Consider the following 22,809-nt stretch of genomic DNA (forward strand, 5'->3'; position numbering starts at 1 on the left):
GATGCAATGAGGGCCTGAATCGAAACAATAAATACCATTCAGGTTTCCTGCTCGGAACTTCTTATATAGTGGTTCCTTTGTTAGAGCAAACATGGACTAAAATGCCTTCTCCCTTCCTCCCTGCTTGCTTCAGCTCCTCTCCACAGCTAGGATCTCAGCCACCTTTGGAAAGCAAAGGTTAAGTACTCAAGGCAAAAAGTGTTGAAACACAAAGGACAGGAAATCCAAAGTATCCCTTACTTGCCAGAAAGAGAGTGAGTAGGGCAGAGAGCTTTTGGGGAGGGGGATGAATTTTAGTTGAAGCTGGAAGAGAAACAGACCTTGGAGGGGAGTGCTAGCTAGAAATATTCTCCTCCGAGCTGGGATGTTAACAGTGGCACCTTCTGACTTAATGTGGCATCTTTCTTCATCGTTATCAATCTCATGAGAGCTTTCCTGCCATCTGCACCATTCCTGCTTCAGGCTCCCATATGAAAGTCCAATCTGGCAGCATAAATACTGGCTAATGAAGAGTAGATGTCTGACTGCCTGAGAGAGAAGCGATCCTGTGTCATTGATGGAGCAGAATTCATTCATTTAAAACAAAATCTGCATTTACACAGTCATTCAAGAAGAAATTCTCTCCCCTTCTCTCTCTCTTTTTTCTCCTCCCTATACTCTCTCATCCTCCTTTTTTATTTTCTTCCTGTGTCATTCTACATGAATGGAGTTCATGCAAAAGTCAGCATAAAAATGGTCTTTGCCCAGAACATTATACCTTGGAGATTAAAAATAGGAATGCGATGTGGACTTGCCGACATGTGGTGGGCTATTTTTTTCCCCTTCAGTGGGAAAGCTATAACTACATAGATTAGCAAAACTTGTGCAAGAATGGATGTAAAACAGATTTATCTCTGTGTCAGCTTTATCTGATCCATTTGGTCTTGCAGAGTTTGGATGGCTTCCTTTGTTACAATAACCAGCTTTCAAACATCTATATCCTCAGGGTATTAAATGTCAGCCTCCCATGTACCAGTCAAGGATAGAGGGTTGACAGTCTGTGGGCTGGAGGAGTACTCTTTGTGTCCACATGAGAGGAGTCGCTCCTGCACCAAGGCTGGCTCCTGGTATGACCTAGAGGAACTCCGGCAACCTCCCTGCATCACAGCATCACAGTGGAGGGCTGCCGAAGCTTGCAGTGGCCATTAATATCCTTTTACAAAGAATTCAAAAAGATTTCCTGTCACTGACAAGGACAGATTTGTTAGAGGTCTCTCAAGGAAATGGACAATAACTAATTAATTGAACACTCCATGACTTTCTGTACTGTCGTTTTTCATTTATCTGTTCTAGTTTCTCATCATGCAGGTCTAGCTCTTCTTTTTCTTTCATTCCTTCCTTTATCTACCTCTTTCATTATTTCTGTCACCCTCTCCTTTCCCTCTTATCTCATTTTCTCCCAGATCTCTTCTCTTTCTCTTTTATATAATCTTTTCTTTTAAAAAATCCCTAGTAGGGTACACATAGGCAAAGATTTTATTCAGGAATATGGGTACATTGTCTCTGAGTCTGATAACTGTCATCTTTTAGGGTTGGAAGAGGCCTCAGAAGTTTCCTCTTTGTACTGGATAGATATGTAATCTTCAACATCCTTGACAAGGTATTGCAAAGGTTTTGTTAAAAAAATCATACCGTGCCTAAGTGGTGCATTATTATTATTATTATTACTATTATGACTATCCAGGAATGATAAACTATGTATACTGTAGAAAATAAGGAAACATGTTGTCTCAATTTACAGAAAAATTATTGAGTACCTGTCTAATTAAATGGCATTTCATCAGACCCTGCAAGCAGTTCTGTGGATCTTGAATGCTAAATGTAGATATTGCCTTATCCTCATAACTGTGCTGCCTAGCTCACTGGGTTGGAGCAAGGTGCCAGTGAACTCAAGGTCTCCTGCTCCTCTGTCACTTCTGCACACAGAGAATTGAAATTCCTTAGTATGTACTACCTCTGTTCTTACGCCTGTCTATGTGAAGAAACACAGGGCATGGAGTGAGGTTGTTGGAGAGAGAGTTTTAGATAAAAGCAGACAGACCTGGGATTCAGTCCTGGCTCTACCACTTTCTTTGTGTATGTATTCTTTAGCAATCAGTGGACCCCTTCGTGCCTCAATTTTGTCATCAGAAAAGTAGGGATACGAGTATCTCAACTCACAGTAAACTCATGGTGTGAATCCAATGAAGTAAGTCTTGAAGTGTTAGAAACTGAATGCTGACTCTAGAGTGACCAACTGTCCTAGTTTGCTTGAGAGTGACAGGCTGCTAGAAACACAAGACTTTAAGTGCTAAAACCAGAACAGTCCTGGGAAAATTGGGGTGGTCAGTCATCTTACTCCGGGCAACTTATCCGCTTTGGAGGACCCAGACACAGCTTCAACAAGTACCCCAAGGGGTCATGGAACTTTCTCTGTGGTTGAAGAAGGTCTTGTTTTCTTCTGTGGACTAGTTGCCTGCTCTATTGTGGATTTATGTATGGATTCTTTTTCTTTTTGATTTCTAACTTTTATTTTAAGTTCAGGGGTACCTGTGCAGGATGTGCACATTTGTTACATAGGTAAACATGTACTATGGTGCTATGGTGGTTTGCTGCACAGATCATCCCATCACCTAGGTATTAAGACCAGCATCCATTAGCTATTCTTCCTGATGCCCTCCCTCCTCCTGCCCCCAGCCCTCTGACAGACCCCAGTGTGTTGTTCCCTGTCAAGTGTCCATGTGTTGTCGTCATTCAGCTTGCACTTGTAAGTAAGAACATGTGGTATTTAGTTTTCTGTTCCTGCATTAGTTTGCTGACAATAATAACTTCTGACTTTATTCATGTCCCTGCAAAGCACAGGATCTCATTCCTCTTTATGGCTGCACAGTATTCCATGGTGTATATGTATCACATGTTTTAATCTAGTCTATTATTGATGGGCATTTAGGCTGATTCCGTGCCTTTGCTATTGTGAATAGTGCTGCAATGAACATATGCATGCATGTATCTTCATAATAAAATGATTTTTATTCCTTTGGGTATGTACCCAGTATTGAGATTGCTGGATCAAATGATATTTTTGCCTCTAGGTCTTTGAGGAATTGCTAAACTGTCTTCCACAATGGTTGAACTAATTTACACTCCCACAATGTGAAAGCATCCTTTTTCTCCTTGCCAGCATCTGTTATTTTTGACTTTTTAATAATTGCCATTCTGACTAGTGTGAGATGGTAGATCTATGGATTCTTACCTCCAGTTTATAGAAAGCTTACTCACTACCGTTATCCTCAATATCTCAAAGGGTAGCATAAAACTTAAAAATAAAAGTATGAAGATGTAAAACGAAACAAATTCCTTCCTCCGAGTCAGAGGTTGTTCATTTTCAAAGCCCAGTACACTTATTATCCCATTCATGAGACTTTCGCCCATGCCCATCTTTTAGCATGATTCAGTGCTTTCTGAGAGTAGTGTATTAGGTTATTGCCTTCCCTCCAGCTTGATTTTTAAACTCTTTGAAGGCAGAGAGCCTGCCTTATGTTTTCTGATAAACCATTGAATAAGTGAATCAATGAAAGAATTAATGATTTATAACTTGGAAAATGAGTCAGAGGGAATAAATGAGTGAATGAGTGAATGAATGCATGTATAAATGAATGATTTTTCTATGCTTATTAATCAATTACATGTCTTTTTAGTCTTGATCTGGCCCTGTTGTGGATTTTACATGTCTAAAATTTTTGACCTTCAAATCTCACATACCAGTTCTTGGCTTCAGCTGCCATATTAAATTCCTAGTACCTAAAAGGACCCAGCTCATTTTGCGGGCACCACTCACTGATAAGCTGAGAAAATATAACTTATTTTTTCTTTATGATTTTTTGAATTAATTTAAACAACCTGCCTATGTAAACAGAAAAAATTATTTAAACTACTCATGAGTCTAAAATGGAAAGTAAACATTTATCTTGTCTATTTCCCCCCGTACCCCAATTTTATCCCTAAGAAATTCAAGTTTCTGCTTTTGGATTTTTGTTGGCAACAATTAAAATTGTAAGTCGTAGAATTTTATGTTTTTAATATATCAACATTTTAGAGTATATTTTGACATCCTGCTATGGAAATTTGAGGTATTTGGTTATTTTTAGTATTGTACACTTTCCCTCCCCTTCTTTATCTCTTGAGATTTTATTGATATTCTAATGGTTAGCTTTATACTTTTAAAATTCTCCATTCTCTGTTTGATGACTTGTATTTAGACATTATCTATGGAATTCCCACTATGTAGCACATTTACATTTATTTCTGCATTTCCCCTTTGTTCTAGATTTTTGTTGCACTTATTTTTGTGTTGTCAAGTTTTAAAATATTTACATTCTGTTGTCACTACAATTGTTTTTGGTAATGCTTTATCCATGGGTTAATTGCAATTATTAACCAAGGAAAAATAGTACTTATAAAACTTATCCCTGCAAAGAGATTGGATCCAAAGAGAAAGGAATGTAGTCCCAAATCACTCAACAGATCCCTAAGACACAGAAGCCAGAGTTTTCTCTCTTCATTTCTTTGGAGCTTGCTTTCTTCTGGGTCATTTTCAGATGTTATCTTTTTTCTCAAATATTTATCTCCTCTCATTTTTCTTATTCCAATTTTGTTTTACTGGAGTCCTTCATCAGAACTTTAAAAAATATGAAATATAAGGGAGCAACATTTAAAAATCTTTGAATATCTAAAACTGTCTTTATTTTTACTTCACTTTGGCTAAGTATATATTTCTAATTTCAAACATCCTCCTCAGAACTTTGAAGGAATTGCTCCCTTATTGCTGTTGAGGAGTATGCTATCACTCTGATCTTGTTACTCTGTAAGAACCTCCCTTCTTTGTGATAATTTTTAGGATTTTTGAAATTTCACCAAGATTTGTTCAGATGTGTATTGTTTCTGTTCACACATTAACTTGGTAGGTCTTTTCATTATTATTATGTATTTGTTTTAGAGACAAGGTCTTGTTCTATTGCCCAGGCTGGAGTGCAGTGATGTGATCATAACTCACTGTAACCTTGAATTCCTGGGCTCACGCCTCAGTCTGTCCAGCAGCTGGGACTACAGGCATAGGCCATCATGTCAGGCTAAGTTTAAAAAAAAAATTTAGAGACAGGGTCTTGCTATGTTGCTCAGGCTGGTCTCAAACTCCTGGCCTCAAGCAATCCTGCTGCTTCAGACTCTGAAAGTATTGGAATTGCAGGGGTGAGCCACTGCATAGAGCGGAATTACCTTTCTTTACCCCTAGGATTCCCACTCACCTTTATTTCTTTTATTATTTTTCCCCCTCTATGGTTGCAATTTTCTGCTTCCAGGACTCAGATGTATGTTGCCTTCCTAGCTCTATCTTCCACAAGCTCATATTTTCTATCTCTTTTCATTTTTGCTCTTTTTCCTGAGAAATTTTCTTTATCCAGTCTTCAGCCTTATTTGTTGTAATCATCTATTCCATACATTGAATTTTTTAAAGTTCAGTAACCATATTTTTAATTTCCCAACATTTGTTCATGTACTCTGATTACTCTTATTTCATAGAAGCTTTTATAATCTATTCATTTTTTTATGTATGTTCAACACCCACTCAAATATCTCTAAAAGAAACATCTGAAAACATTTAATAATTATTTTCACTTTTCTGAATGATTTTTATTTCTTCTGATGTCATATTGGGTTCATCTTGTTTTAATGTAAATTGATTTCCTCAAATGTCTTGTGATCCTGATTATAAATGAAGGAGTGGTTTGATTCATATCGGTAACTTACATGGGATTTTCTCTGCAGTTTTTAGAAGTCTGTTTTCTCAATAGGCTTCTCTTTTGATTGGGAGGTCTTACTTAGGGCTCCAAAAAGGTAAATAGATTGGCAGATTTTGAGATAGGGTTCATAAACAAACAAGAAGCATGTAGATTGGCAAACTTCTCACAATCTCCAAAGTAACAGAAATTTACTCTGCGATTAGAAAACTTTAGTTTATTTTACTCCTAAATGGAGCTGACTTGTCCTATCTCCCATCCATCTGGTCTAATGTGGAAGTGTACAGTCATCTATTCAAACTCTTTCAGGCCCCATCTCCTGTACTAACTCCCTTTCCAGTCACATTTCTAATATTCCTAGAGAGAAGTTGTCATGCTTTATCCTGAGGGCATAAAATGCTGCTGCCATTCTCATAGGCTCTGTAAGCCTGAGGACACAGCAAAGGTCTGATTAAGACTCACACTCCTATTGTAATTCTGTTGTTTATTATCCTGATAATGAGTCCTCTGCCCATTCAGGCTCTGTCATATGCTTGGGAAGGACTGCTTTGATTGTTTATTTTTAAGCTATGGTTTTCCCAACTCTTATTCTTCATTGAACTTGTCCTAGCTGCTTTATATTTTACAGGATTTCTTCAATATTTCTTGTGACAGCTGGCTTCCTTTATATTTGGTTTCATAAGAAGTTTTTTTCTATCATATCAATATATCAACATGACCTCAGTAAATGGGAAGGTGATGCATGTGCTGGGTCTATCAGTTGGAAATGCAAGGCAGAATACAATTTTTGAGAAAGTGTGTATAGAGTTGGTAGAGTGCTTGATGAACTTAAAGATGTTCCTTTTTCATTTAAATGACTTCTTCCCTTTGGCCAAACATACAAATTCTTCATTTCATTGTAGACCCGGCCTCCTTTGCGTTCTACCTCAAAGGCCCAGATGCCTTTGCACTTTCTCTCTGAAACTTCTTTTGACTTCTTTAGCTCACCTAGAGCCTTTCTGGAGCTCCAGAAGCACTTCATGTCAGGGTCAGCGAGGTGAATGCACAAAAATTTTTTATAGGTTTTTCCTGTTTGTTTTCTATCCCTAAACTGATGATAAAACCCTTTAGGACTGACCCATATATCTTTTTTCTTGTGTATTTGTGTAAGAAACTGTGTGTTTTGGAAAGAGAGTGGGATTTAGAGGGTGAAAGGATGTGGTCTGCTAGCCCCACAGAGCAAGGTTACTAAATACTTGTCGATAAATTAAGAAACAATGAAAATTCATTCTCACAGGAGCTTGACTATATACTGTTTCTTTTCCATAACCTTATTTAGGAATGTGCTAGAAATGTGCTACTGAAACCTTGATAGAAACAATTTTTTAGTCTCCACAATTTTTAAAAAACATTGTGAAATAGCCCATTAGTGCCTGAGAGGTTTAGGTTTGTAATACATAATTAGGCATTTTTCCCCGCAAGTCTGAAATCACATATTCATGGGAATCCGACATCCCTGTAATCTTACTCTTTTCTTCCTTGCACAAGGAAGGTTGAAATATTAATTGCTGCATCAGCCACTTTAAGATTTAATATATATTTTTTCCCAGTCTAGGGACTACGTACCTCCTATGTGATTTCTAAGTCTATTCTCACAGCTGTCTGAGAGATAAGCAACTCTATGTCTGTGGAAGTAATCTATAAATCATATTCAAATTCATGTGTCCAAATGATCCTTTCTTTAATCTCTAAAATAACTCTACTGGAGACTTGCTAGTGAACTTCAATTGAAAACATTGTGTTTTCCACCTACTCATATTCCTGTCAAATATGTTAGTGTCAGAAAAAGAATAGAACTGGTGAAATAGACCTTCAAACTCTGCTGGCTAGAGAGACTGCATGGGTACAATGGGGCACCTGTTTCAAATCAGTAAACCTTGGCTTTTGAAAGCAAACTAGAAAAATAAGGATGAAATAATTTGATTGCTGCTAGAAGAGACATCTCTTGCGAATTGTTTTTGTCATGCCCTTGCTCTCAAAGAGAAAATGTCTTGATTGTAATAATTAGTTAATATTCCTAAAATGTGCCAAAAAGAGGGTATAGAGGTGAGTTATCATGTGAGTATCAGAAGGTACCCATGGCTTACAGTTTGGTTCAGTGGCATTTCAAGGTCTGCACCATCTGAGCCATTCTACCAACCCAACCTTCTCGCCAACCTTTAGTCCTAGTGAGTTGTAGTCATTCCCATTCTCTGCAAATGCCATGTTCTACATATTCACACTTCCATGCCTTTCCTCCTGCCATTCCTTTGCCTAGAATACCTGTATTTATTCTTCCTCCATCTTCAAACCTTTTCTAATGAGCAAGTAACCTCGCTAAGACATTCTTCAAAATCAAAGAACTAAACGATTTCTTACTAAAATTCCAATTTATTCCTAATAGTCTATCAGCTGGATAGGATACAGAGAAATATTTATAATTAACATTTATTCAATGCCCACCGTGTGCCAGACATTAGACTAGGTCATATGTTTGGAACATTATCCAAGTCAACTATCATACCTTGCACATTTCCTAATTTGTGGAAAAAGAAACAGAAGTTATCTACCTAGTAACTGGAAAAACTATTATATGAACTCATGTCTATCTGTCTCCAAATTCCATGCTCTTTTCCCTACACCAGGATGTTCATGCCAATAGATTTACAATCTAGTTTCGGTGTGAGATAGAGACAGAGATATATAGAATCATATATCACTACGATCTCAAAGTTGGGAAGATTTTTTGACATCATATAGTTCAGCCCTCTTTTGGATACTGGATATTTTGTATATCATAAAAATGAAAAAATAACTTATATCAGAAAAGCTTCAGCAACTGGAATTCCATACTTGTCATATTGGATAAATGGACGTGGGTGAAACTTTAAATTTGTCTCTATTGAATGCCATATTGACAGCTTTGTCTCTTTCACCAGCCAGTTAAGAAAATTTTGTAACTTTATTTGGTCATTCAGTATTATAATTTTCCCGCCAAGTTGTGTATTTTCCCCAGAGTACTATAAATATTACCATTCTGCCATTGACAAAAATATTCTTGACATAGACTCATGAGCATACCACTAGAGCTCTCCTACCTGGTTGACAACAGTGCAATGATTGGCATCCTTTCTAGATAATCAAATGATTATCTAGAAAGTTCATCAAAGGTACTTTTGCTCATAAATTTTTGGGAAGGAGAGACTTTGTTAAATACTTTGGTGAAATGCAGAGCATTGCATTTATTCTATTTTCCTATTATACCTTTCTAAAATCCATGAACAGGAAGGAATTAAGCTAGTCTGGTGTGACTTGTCCTTGATGAGCTCAGGTTGGCATCACAGCATCTTTTCATTTATTTCCAAGTCTGCATAAGCTGCCTATTTGCTAATCGGTTCTAGAGTTTGTATAAAAAATGATACGGATGACTTATGATGCTCAAATTCTTGCAATTTTGAAAAAATAGGACATTGAAAAAAAAACAAGAAACAGTGACTTGGTCACAAATAGTCCATAATAAAGCACAACATTGACTGACATAGCACTTGTGGGAGAATAGCAGGGCACAGGGCAATCAAGAAAGTCTTCATGGAAGAAGTAAACTTGGGAGGATGCCTAGAATTGAGTTAGGAAGTGAGAAGATTACAGAGAATTCCAAATGATGGAAACAGGATGAGCAAAGATACAGAAGTTTCAGATATGAATGAGTTTGATGTGTTTGTGGGTGCAAACATTGTTGGTGTGACTGGAATAGTGAGTACCTGCTGAAAAATATTGTGAATACAGCAGGATAGGCAGGGTGAATCTTGCTTGTGAGATGGCCAGAGAATGCTGCTTTGAATACCATGGTAGGATAAAAGGCATTGAAGGTTTTTGAGCAGAGTGACCTCACAAAAAGTAGCGTGAAAGTGGATGCTGCTAGCAGCTGTGTGCAGGATTGTACCATGTGGAGAAGCTGCTGGAACCCAGGGGGTTTAATTGGAACGGACACAGTGATCCCAGCATCAGGGTGGAAGAGTCTTGCCTTGTGTAGGGATATTGGAACTGAATAGGAATGAATACAAGAGCCACTTCAATCAATGAAAAAGAGGCCAGATTGGATGGTTGACTAACTCTCGGTGATGGAATTATTGAATGAGGGAATATGAGCAATGAAGGGTAGTGATGAGATTACCTTCATTCTTCACCATGACTATAACTCTTCTTGTCTTGGTGTTTGGGAAGATTCTGTTGTCATAAATAGAAATTCTGTAAGGGGTTGGAGTGGGCACATACACTTTGGTTGCAAAACTGGGTTAATTGGAAATAAAATCCTATATAGAAATGTTACTTTCAGAGGCCTTCTAAATACCCCTCTACCAAAACTTACATTTGGAGGTGAATCCATTGTAAGTATCTCTTTAAATATATATGTAGGAGCAGCAAAATAACTTCCCACATCAGCTCTTTAGAGGAAATAAGAGGCTCTGTAACCATTGAGGAAAAATGCTTTCACCTTTAAATTATATTGTTTTAGAGGTTAAAAGTATATAATTTCCCAAGGAACACATCGCGATTCAACCTGCTGGGAGGCTATTGCTCAATTACTCTCAGCAGTGGCGAAGGTGCCTACAATTCTTTCAGCTCTGTTTAAGCTGGTGGGAACAGAGGTTGTCCAGGCTGCAGGCTGACAGGGCAAAGGGGCCTAACGGGGTATGTGGTTCTGTCCCTTGGGCCATAGTCCCTCTGCTTATATGCTAGGAGCCTGCCTAATCACAGGTTGCCTGCACAGGTGGCCCTGGCCTCTGTGCCCCAGGCCTGTTAGTTAATTTGTCTGGCTGGCATGTCTCTGAGCACGTTCGTGTACCAGGCTCCATCCCCAGGATGTGACCAAGTGGAAAGATCCATGTAGTTTCTCATCTCCGTGAAAAGAGGTCATTTCTGGGATTAGCTGATTGAAGGGGCCATGGTGGCTGCTGGGATGACCCTGCCCTTGCAGGTGTGGACTCTGTCACCTTCAAGCTGCAAAGGCCTTGGTGAACAAGATGAGCTGCAGAGTGGCTCAGCAGGCTTCGGGCTTGTGGCCTGAGAATACATCTTATTAGAGATACAGCTATTTGTTATTGGGCATTGTGAGGGGTTGTGGCCATTTTAAATTTTCGTTACTTTAATAATTTAGAATCTGATGTTGTCAGAGGCTTCCAGTGTGACACAAGGGGGTAATCCCCTGTTTGCATGTACACACCAACGTGTAGATCATCAATATAGACAATGTGCTTTTCTGTATTTTTCCTACGTGTACCATGTCTTGATGTTCCGGTAATTTTAAAAAATGGAACTATTGAAACTCACTGAACAGGATTTTAGGGCCGTCTTTCTTGCTACTACACTTCCTGAATTTTTTCAATTTGAATGTGACTTGGCATAAGCAGAAGCAGTGCTTGACTTAGGCAGAGGGTAGTGGAGAGACTTAATTGGTAGCTTCAAAAAGTAGTAGAGAGAAGAAATCACCCAGTAGTAGAGAGAAAGCAGGGGTGGTGCAAGAGCCTGGGGAGCTCTCATCCCCTCACTTCCTTCCTTTCAGGCCATCCATCCCTCCCACCAGCAAGCCTTGAAAGATTGCTTGTTAAGGCTCCGGAGAAATGAGCAACCAAAACAAATCCACTGCAATCAATTCTAAGGTTGATTCTGGTCTGCAGTTTTAGATTTTGGGAAATGATCACTGGCTCAGGTTAGAGATTTATAAACAGGCCCCAGTGTCAGTCAAAGGCAGAGCATCAAGAAAGGAAAATGCTAGAATCTTTGACTCATCAAAGAGAATTGGTAGCTTTTCCAGCTCTCCTCTCTCTTTCTCAGCATCTCTGTTGGTAACAAGGAGAGTTTGTAAATTGTTTTTTAGCTAGTGCATTTGAGGGCAGGTTGAAGGGAAGTGACACATTGACAGGTGACTGTGGGAACAAACCTGGAAAAGGATGGTTAAAAAAAGTAGCTGCTGAAAAAGAGGGCCTCCCAAAATCCCTTCAAGGTTTAATTGCAGGTGTGCAGCTGACCCATGTAAACTGGAAACTTCAAGGGAAGTGGCAGCATATCTTCTTCCCTTTGAAAACACAACAGATCTTAAGACAGCCTAATAACAGAAGCAGCAGCCCCAGCCCCAATTATTCAGGGCCGGCTTTGATGGTATTGCCTGTGTGCACTCCATCTGCAGTTTGGTTTATGCAGCTCTATCCTCCACTTTGTGCAGGCTTCCTACATCATCATCATCATCATCATCATCATCATCATCATCATCATCATTGTCATAATAGCAGGTAGCATGTAATGATGTTTATGCTGTGCCAGGTGCTACACTCAGGGATTGTTTTTTCCATGAATAAACTTATGGGGCATTTATTGTTATTATTTCCCATTCTATAAAAGGGGGAATATGAGGCTTATGGTATTAAGTGCTTTGTTCAAGTCACACATCTAGTAAATGATTGAGTCAGGGTTCAATTCAGGAAGCCTACCTCCAGAGCCTCTATGCTGTAAATGAACAGATGGGTGGCTGAATGGATGGTTAGATAAGCAAATGAATGGATGACTTTCAGTAGGCTCTCAAGCAGTGTTCTCTTTGCCCTGGCTTAAAAATTCATAAAACCCAGGGGAGTGGGCTGTAGCATCCCTCTGCAGTCCTCACCAGTGGTAGGCATTTGTTTCCTGTTTGGGGTGTGTGTCCCTCGCTCAGATGCTCAGCTTTCCTGGGGCAGGTTACTGATGCCTCTGGTGAGCCCCATCACAGCCCTCTGTGGTAGCACTGGGCAGGGTATCTCTCAGAGGTCCCAGGAACCCCGGGGAGAGGAGCATCCTCAACCTCATGTACCTTAGGTCTTTTGGTGGTACTTAAATTCAGAGGGACCAGATCAACTACCCCTCTCCATGGGCGGAAATAGGGAAGAAGGGGAGGCAAGTTCTCTGCATTAGTATTAATTGCTTCCATTTACAAAGGGAGTAGTATGTGCCAGGCAGCATGCTAGGTTCTTTTTTATATTATTATTATACTTTAAATTCTAGGGTACATGTGCACAACGTGCAGGTTTGCTACATATGTATACAGGTGCCATGTTGGTGTGCTGCACCAGTTAACTCGTCATTTACATTAGGTATTTCTCCTCATGTTATCCCTCCCCCCTCCCCCAACCCCACGATAGGCCCCAGTGTGTGATGTTCCCCACCCTGTGTCCAAGTGTTCTCATTGTTCAATTCCCACCTATGAGTGAGAACATCAGCATTCTAGGTTCTTATGAGTGTTGTCTCATTTAGTTACTGTAACCCGATAAACTACCTACTTTATTACTATTGAACTAATGAGGGAGCTAAGACCCAGAGTTAGTTAATTAAGATATTAACAACACAGAACAGCAGCAAATAAGTTTTGAGCACTTATTATGTTCCATGCTGGGATTTTTCATACATCCTTCCATGTAATGCACCTAGTGAACCTCTGATGTCCATTTGGTTATTTCTTCCAATTTTACAGGGAGGCTCATTTGCTCCACATTGTTTAGTGCACACATTGAATGTGTGTTCATAGCATGCCAAAAAAATGACTTAAGATGTGGCACCTGCCCTCTTGGAGCTCCCAATTCAGATGGGGAGAGGAAACTCTTTTATATGGAATAATTCAGGCTGTGTTTACAGATGGGTGTAAGAGTAGGCTGAGGCCCAGGGTGGCTTCAAGGAAATATTTCTCTCTAGGAGAAGGAATGGGTAGGAACCTATGGAGATTGTTAGTGAAATACCTCATTTCAATTATGTTGGAGGGGTTGCAGCAAGACATAGGACCTCACAGTTGGAGGTCATCAGCATTTGTAAGGCATTTCCCTTCCGAGGGGGGCAGTTGTAGATATCAGTCTAGAATGGCTGAGGTTGGCTATCTTCCTAAGGAAAGAGCTGGGGTGATGGTCCTCAGATATGTCACTTAATGAACATTAAAGATGTTCACATTGAATTAAGAAGAGCAGTGTGTGTTCTCAGGTGTGTTGAGAGTTCACTCTTCAGTCACCTTTCTGATTGGGATAAATCGTTCATGGGGCTTTGGCTACAACCTGAGGAACTCACTTTTAGGATTCTCTGGGTGTGGAGTTAATGTCGTCCAGACACCTGTTTCTCCTGATTTGAAGACACTGGGATCTGAGTAAGGCAGAGCACTCTTCAGAGAGGGGATTTTTGCCATTGTAAATCTGCTTCCACTGCCTGCAACGGTCAAATCTCCCCATTCCCTACCAAGCCAGAGGGGTCATGGAGCTCTGGGCTCAGATATAGTAACTTGGGAAATAGCCCACCCACATGTGGATGTGATAAGAGAGGCAGAATCTGGGGCAGAAACCAAAATCCAGGTTTGGAAACCATCCAGTGGGTCACTCCCCTGAAGGAGCTGCCAAGAGAAGTTGAATTCACAGTGAAAACAGGAGCAATGGGAAGAAAGTGAAGCATTAGAGTAGGATATTAGAGATGGACACGGAGGACTTCCTGGATTCAGAGAAGGCAGTTACAAGGATTTTCTAAGGCTCATTTGACCTTGGGTTTGGACAAGGAGAGATCATAGGACATCAATTTTTCCTAAAATAAAATGTCCCCTAAACCCTTCACTAACTTGGGAAACTCTTACACATATTTTTCTGTCTCATCCACGTTGAGCAATTCGGTTTCGGGACAATGCTGTCTTATTTGCTATACTTTCATCCAGCTCAAGGCATGCTTATTGAACCAATTATAAATTTAAAAATATAGTTGTTTTGTTCTGCCCAATTTTTCTGTGAACCTAAAACTACTTTAAAAAATAGTCTATTTTTCAAAAAGATCATTTTAAAAATGAGATTAGTTGAAACAGCAGCTCTTACAAGCTCAGAGTGCATGGGCAAAATCATATTTTGGAGCCTGGAAAGCTGAGTGGACCCACTGAGTCCCCTTAGGTCCTGGCCCCCGTGAAGTCCAGCTGATGTCATCAGTCTCACTCTTTAACGTCCCTGTTCTTTAAATTCAGTGGGGTTTGAGGCTGCTTCTGTCTCCTCCATCGGTGGAATGCGCAGATGGTGCTGGCAGCTGCTCAAGTTGGTGCTCCTCCTCAATGCTTCTTGTTCCTCTGCTGGGGGACACTGCCTGTTGGGCCTCGTGCTGGCAGAGGCTGGAGAGCCCAGGAGGAGGGCAGCTGGGGAATCTGACTTCTATGGCTCTAATGAAAACTCCCCTGGGTGGCCTGGAGGAAGTGTTCTGACCCTCTCTGAATCACCCGCACCGAGATGGCCATGGCACTTCTGACTCCACAGAAAAGCCTGCAGGTCCAATTTCCATCTTCAGGAGGGAAACATCTCCTGCTTCTGCCTTCAGAAAGCCTTTCTCTGTGCTTCTTTGTGAGCCATTTCTGAGAACTGCCTGCATTCTGTTGCTGGTAATGAATTGATTGAGAAGATTCTTTGTTGATAGTCCAGCTTCAAAAGCATGCAGGCTGCTGTTTTTCTTGTTTCTTCCTTCCAACGGAGGAGATGCTCCTACAGAGGAGTGGGGAAAAACAAAAATGCCCTTTGTATTGACTTATAAACTCACTAAGCTTTTTGTAAAGGGGCCATAGTATCACTATTTTGTGGGTAAGTTGTGTCATTTCCACATGTTTTAACTCTGTTAAATGGGGAGTGGGTAAATCAAACCATTTTGTCTGTGAAGGGTAAATTATGTTGTCAATGTTTATAGTTTTCTTTTGTTCAGATATTTATTTAATTGTATTTCTGCAAACATTCATTGAGTGCTTAATATGCGTTAAATGTAGATAAAATGAGATCCACAATTTTGAGGATCTCGTAGGCAGCTGAAGGAGAAATAGGTAAACAACTGTAGTTTCTAGGGGAACTGGGCACCAAACCCTCTGATACTGACTATATATGAGGTCATATTCCCTTAAGGGCACGATGCAGGTCTAAATTGCCTTTATATGCCCCAAAACATCTTAGGTGCCTCATGCATTTAGAAGGTGTTAAACCAGCGTTTATTGAATGGATAACTAAATGAATGAATTGAATTTTGAATCCTATCATTCCCATATTCTTGCATGCTTTTTTTCTAACATAAGGATAACGTTTTCTCATGAGCTCCTTGGTTAACTTAAATGCTCCTTCCCTCCCTCCCCCAAAAAGGATGTTCAACTTGTTACTGTTTGGAGTTTTAACGAAAGCACCTAGTCAGGCTCACACATGTAATCCCAGCACTTTGGGAGGCTGAGGTGGGAGGATCACTTGAGGTTAGGCATTTGAGACCAGTCTGGCCAACATGGTGAAACCCTGTCTCCACTAAAAATACAAAAAATCTCCTGGCCTGATGGCATATGCCTGTAATTCCAGCTACTCTGCAGGCTGAAGCACGAGAATCACTTGAACCCGGGAGGCAAAGGTTGCAGTGAGCTGAGATTGTACCACTGCACTCCAGCCTGGGTGACAGAGTGAGACCCTGTCTCCAAACAAACAAAAAGCACCTAGTCAGATGTGGATCTTGCTTACCAAAGCTGGGGAGAGTGGCATTTACCTTGGGGAATTTTCTATGGTTCAGGGGCTGGATTTGGCGGATTCAGAAACTTAATACTTGGTCAGTAACTCATCCAGAGGAAACACCCAAAGTGGAAGCCAGATGGGGCAGATGGATTGCAAAAATGGCCCCAATTCTTGAGCCCCCAAGTTCCTACCCTTAGCAATGTGACTTTGTAACTGCTCCTATCAAGGGACGGAGCCTGTTTCTCCACTCCTTGAATTTGGGTTATCCTGTGGTTTGCTTTGGCAAAATGAATGAAGTGGAACTGATGGTGTTCTAGTTCAACCTAGGCCTCAAGAGACCGCTCAAGCCTCCACTCTCAGATCCTTGCCACTGTGATGTGAACAAGACCAAACCAGCTTTTAGAGCAGTCACCCCTGCTCCCACAGTCACCAGCCAGCCAGCTGCCAGAAGCCAGCCAACCCCTAGGCAGCCAGCCCTCAGCTGATCTACCGGGAGACTGCAGACCACATAAGTGAGCCCAGCCAAGATCTGCCAAGGTTGGCTCAGATCAGTAGCACACCCAGCTGACCTACAGACTTGTGTGCAGTAATATGTGCATCTTGTTTTAGGCCACCGAGCTTTTAGATAGTTTATTATGTAACGATAACCAACTTATATACCAGGATTCCCAGTTCGTCATTTATGTGTGAGAGAAAACTCAAGTCTCTTGTACCAACTGACTGATGTTCACTGACTTAACCAGAGGTCTGTCTCCCAACATCAGCTCATGGGGCACCACAGGACAAGGAGAGTTTGGAGAGTCAGGGCTTAGAACAAAGGGAAGACTGGATTGGAAGATACCTGTGTTCAGTGGCCTTTAGCTCTGATGTACCCATTTTTACAACAGGAATGCTGAAAGTTCAGCTGGACATAGCAGCGGGATTCAAAGTCAGACACTCTGTAACACCTGGAATCTCAGAAAGAGAAAGGTCTATAAAAGCAACCATCTAACAGGTGCCAGATCCAGGGCCAGGATGGGGACCCTGGGCCAGGGCTAGGCAGATACTGGAGATGCTCCTCCTAATTTTTCTTTATTTTCTATGATGACCTTATAATATTCTGATTTCTGCTTCTTGCCTCAAGACTATAATATCACCAATATAGTGAAGTCTTACTCTCATCTAGAAGCCAGTCAACATGGTTAAGGTGCCTGTAACTATGTGTTTATTTTATGGTTTAACTCCAAGAGGGAACTTCATTTTCCTTATTATTGAACTCTCTGAAGCCTTCACCATGTTGCCTGAGATGCTCTGGCCCAGCCTGCCTTCTAGAATTCTGCTGCTCCTCTAGCACACTACTGGGCCATGAAGGGTTAGTTACTACTCTGGGACAAAATAAATACAGAAATGGAAAGTGAGCATTTAAAAAAATTTATAACAACTTAGTATTGCTGTAACATACAGGACTTTGATTAGTAAACGTGTCATTGAAGAGGTTATTGACAGTTGAGGAGTTATTGAACTTGTACATTGAGTCACAGGTGGTACAAGTTCAGATGTAGTAGGACCATAAACCTACTGCAAAGGATTGGCAATAAAACACACACACATGCACACACACATACACACACACACACTCACTCAAACTAAACTGGGCTTTCACTAGAGAGAGTTTGAAAATGCAAACTCATCTCAACTTTCAAGTCTTAGCTTAGCTTTTTTCTTCTGTGAAGGCCTGAAAAATATTCTTTATGCTCTCTGCCCTTTGTACATACCTTCATTAATAAAATTATTTTCTTATATAATGATTCGCATTGATCTCTAGACTATGAAGATATAGACAATGATGAATTATCTTGGATTTGCATATGGGGCATAATAAAATTCTGTAACGGTTGTTGAATGACTGACTGAAGAGAGGAAGAAATGCAGTTTCCCCTGCCCCTACCACCAAGGCTTCGTCTCATGGATATTTCTCTGCTACTCTGAATTCTGAAGAGGTGGAGAGGTGTTGTCTTAGATTTTGTCTTGTATTTAGATGAATGGCCCCTGTATTACTCAGCATGATTGAGCATGACAGAAACTAAGTTAACTGGCTTAGACAGAAAGATTTGTTGGCTCTGATACCAAACCGTAGAATGGATGGGCAGGGGTACAGCTGGCCTTAGGGATGTCAGGAACCAGGGGCTCAATTTCCACCAGGTTTCTCTCTCATGCACTGCCTTTACTTTTACCTTACGCTGCATGTTAGTTTCTGTTCACCAAGTTTTGGGCACAGACAGGTGCTAGCTCACATCCTCTTAGCTTTGACTCCAGGGTGGAAAAAACTCTCTTCTCTTAGTTCCAATTTGGAAAGTCCTGGGGAAGGACTCTGATCAGTTTTTCTTGCTTTCTGTGGCTGGAGGTGGTGTGGGGAGTATACTAAATAAAGTGGAAGAGGTGGAGAAGGGGAGACTCCATTCTCATTCCAATGGGGAGTGCTGTTCCCAGAAAGAGGGAGGAATGTTAGGCAGACAAAAGGTAACTGCTCATTACAGCCAAAGAGCATTGATTAGCACAGATTCCTGTCTGAAGAGAAAGCCAAGTCTTGTATTCATCCACTTTTGATGTCTTCCTCCACAGCCACCCCTTCTGGGTCAGGACATCATAGGCTTTCCTTATCATCAGCATCATTATATTTATTTAGTGAGCACTAGCTATATGCTAGGCACCAGACCAGGCGCATCATATATTATCTCATGTATTTCTACAATAATCCTATAAGGCAGAAATTCTTTTCCTACTTTGTCAAAGTTCAGCCACATTAAGTAATTTACCCAAGGTCACATACCTAGTAAGTGGAGAATCTGCAGTTTAAGTCCTAGTGTGACTTCAGAGCCTGTCTTCTTTCTGCTACTTTATTATAGCTTAGGATTTGTGGAGCTCTAGGATGAGAAATACTCCTAATAACAATATGTAATTGAACTCAGAGACTTTTGCCCTCCAGCCACGCCCTCTAAAATCTCCACTGGAAATTCTCTGTCTGTGATGATTTGTGAACATGTTTTATGAAAACTCCGGGCACAAGGAACAGCGTTTGGAACAGATTTGGAACAAACAACTCTTTAAGCCTGTTTACCAGTCTAAATCTGCAGGTGGTCATAGTTGGCTAACTGGCAAAATGAGTGGGCGATGAACCACACTGATTATTCATTTTTGATGGAACCAATTATGGTGTCCATGATTATTATTTTTTTAGAGTGTTTGGAAATGCCAATGAAGAAATGCCATAAAAATGTGTTATCTTCCCAGGAGAATGTTCTGTGTTTATCTCTAGGCCACTACAGAGACTCAATTTTGGTTGACAATAAAATAATAAGAAGAATAATGGCAATAGTAAATGTCCATAGTCTGCCACTGGTTCTTATTTTCCTCCAGTAGTGAAATCCATGAAAATAAGGTAAATTTTAGTGTTATTTTGAATAAAAGAATCAGGATATCCTACAGCCTCTTATTGTGATATGTAAATATTAACAGTGTTCTTGTTTCAGAATGAATGAAGTTGATTCCTTTTACAACATTGAGAGTAATGATGAGTGTATCATTCATCCTTTGAATATTTTTCCGCCCCTGTGAGGAAAAGATATTGTATGTGAGGGAAACCTGCATGAAGGATTTCCTGGATTGGTGTTTGGTAAGGGATTAGAACAGAGCCTGGCACACAGTAAGGACTATAAATGTTGGTTAAATTAAACTATAGTACTCGACAGTTTATAAGTCCTTGCGTATATGATACACTTTTTAATTCTTGCAACAACCGTGGGAGTTGGTATGACAGTGATTATTATTTCCACTTTACAGATGAAGAAAATGTCTTACAGAGAAGTTAAAGGACTTGCTTAAGGTCACCCAGCTAGTAACTAAAATAGATTAAGGCATAATTCAGGATGCTATTTCCCTTTTTGGTGCTCAGGCCACTTGTTCAGTAGTAGCCAAGATTTGGTTTTCACGGACCAGTTTAACAATTGGGGGAAACTATGCAGTTTATTCCTCATTTCTCCTCTTCCCTCATTTCATTCTGGGCCCATCCCAGGCCTGACCCGTGGGCTGTACCAGCTCCTTGCTGGCTGGCTTCCAGTTGACCAATGGGAGTCCCTGGCAGGAGACTGAGTGGTAACAGGAGAGAAACTCTGCTGCAGTGTGGCATGTCAGAGGTACTGATACTCCTTCAAAGCTATGGCTTCTGCTGGTGGCCCCTTCTCCATGGCTCCAGCACTCACCAGGCTCCAGTGACACAATTTTCTCCCCTTGACCCTTCTGGGCATCTCGTTGCCCTTGTTTATTCTCCCACCCCTCCCAGCTCTGTGAGTGGTTTTTTCATTAACGTCTCTTTATTTGAACCATCTGGGGTGAATTCTGTTTCCTGCTGAGACCCTGACTGTTACAAAGACCAACATTGACTTGCTTATTTTTAGATTGCCAAGTAAGGGCGTAAACAAATAAGCAAGACCCAAACAAAACTGCTGTCTACTACTGCTCTATTTATCTTACTAAATGAAGATACTTTAGCACTGAAAAAAGGAAGAAGGGAATAATGGTAGAAAATCTAATTATATTACTTTATTCTTATTTTATTATGACCTACATAAAAAGTAAAACCTTTATTAGAAATTGGATGTGGTCAGTGAGCCAATGTTTGCCAGTAAGTGGGTGTGCTCGCTTGATCACTCCAGCAATTTGTTCCCCTGATATTTAACAAAGTTAGAGATCCTAATATAGTATACATGCAGTGCCCAATACTTACGGTGCACTTATGGAGTTCCATAAATGCTCCATGGACATTTTTTTTTCCAACAAAGCTGCACTGAACATCTATTCTGTGTCCTTGCCAAAACTGGGAATATACTGATATATAAGACATAATCCCTCCTGCCATCACAGTCTAGTTAGGGGGAAAGACAAGAGGCAATTGTAACATACTGAGAACAATGCTATGAAACAGGTCAGTAGAAGGCTGAAGGAGCATATCACAGAGACAGCAACTAATTTGGGGGTTTTAGGGGTGGGTGCTGATGTTTAGACCAGGTAGCATGTGACTGGAAGCTCTGAAGCATTATAGGAGCTGCCTAATGGACAAGGGAAAGGGCATGTCCAACGAAAAGCCTGGCTTGAATGAAGGCATGAGTACATGGCAGAATATGGTACCCATGGGAGTGTGTCTTGAAATTAACTTGGGGATGCTGAATTTTAGGGTTGAGAGTGAGTTGCAGAAGGGAGGCAGAGGATGAGGGAGCTTTAGATTCAGCACTGAGAGATTTATCTTTCATCCTGAAAGCAGATGTAATTTATTGGAAGGTTTTTTTTTTTTTAATTAAGGGATATAACATGGTCAAATTGGCATTTTACAAAGATCACTAGTTGTCACTGAAGAGATAAATTGGAGAGGACTGAGATTAGGCATTCAGATTCTAGTTAGAATGTTACTGCAATGTGTTAGAAAATTTAAAAAAGTAAGGTTCTTGATTAAAGTGACAGAGTAGATATGATATTCCCAGGCAAATCCCCTCAAATCCACCTGCTGATCAAGGGGGAGGTCAGGGAGAGGCTTCCTTTGAACTTTCTTCTTAGCTTTAACCTCCAATCTGCCACCTAGTAACCCTAGACCCCACCAGTCTGTGAAAGGCCGCAATTAAGAAGTTCCCACCCTCTCATGAGTGTTTGGATTTGCACGGAGTTAGGAATCTCACGAATGCTATGCTTTTACAAAGTAGTGCATTGGTGAAATAAAAGGCAGACTTTATATACCAGGAAATATCTCTGGGCAAGTGCCACTTCGTTTGGTGACTACTTTGCCTGTGTGTTTATACAATGAGGGTCCGAGGTTTTGGGAAATCTCTGCTCGGTGTGTGTGTGTGTGTGTGTGTCCTATTCTCCCCATGTCCTCTTGCCTGCTATCACCTTGGAAAATGAAACCTTGCTTGCCATCTACTTAGGAGCAAACCTTCCCGTTGCAAAGTTGGACTCAGTGAATTTTCAGATACTGCTATGTGATTGGGGATACATTTCTCTGGCCTTTTTGTCAGGTTTTTCATTCTAAAACAATGAAAATTTTATACACACACACTGATCATTTTTATGAGCTCTGTAGCATGGGGAGTTTCAGTTTTATTTATCGCCTGTATCACTTTGTCTATGTCTTTATATATGTATTTTAGAAATTTTCTTAGTAGTTCCATGGGAAATGGAATCCTGGTTTATGTAAGATAAACTCCAGCATCCTTCTTTATTGGGAGTGAAGCACTGGGCAGGTTACTTAACCTCTCTGAGACTCAGTATCTTCATGGGTAAAATGAAAGTGTCTTGTAAACTCTAAAGTGCATCCTGAAAACTATTGTTTTTGTTATTATTATTAATAACGCAGTTTGAATATATTTCAAATATCAGGGTAACCTTTGTAAATCTTTCTTACTGTGGTTATAGTGAATCTAGATGGCTCTTAGAGATATCAAATCTGCTATTTT

General features: G+C 40.4%; 1 long non-coding RNA gene across 1 annotated transcript in view; it reads left to right on the forward strand.

Moving 5' to 3' along the window:
- The window catches only part of LOC103878170, a 49,186-nt gene that overhangs the window by 18,010 nt on the left and 8,367 nt on the right, over positions 1-22,809 (forward strand). Inside the window, exon 4 of the long non-coding RNA XR_001895687.3 lies at positions 1,570-1,639. This is a non-coding gene — a long non-coding RNA (uncharacterized LOC103878170). The remainder of the gene's footprint in view (positions 1-1,569; positions 1,640-22,809) is intronic.

The sequence above is a fragment of the Papio anubis genome, chromosome 13 (assembly GCF_008728515.1).
Source record: "Papio anubis isolate 15944 chromosome 13, Panubis1.0, whole genome shotgun sequence".
In the NCBI taxonomy this organism is placed as follows: domain Eukaryota; kingdom Metazoa; phylum Chordata; class Mammalia; order Primates; family Cercopithecidae; genus Papio; species Papio anubis.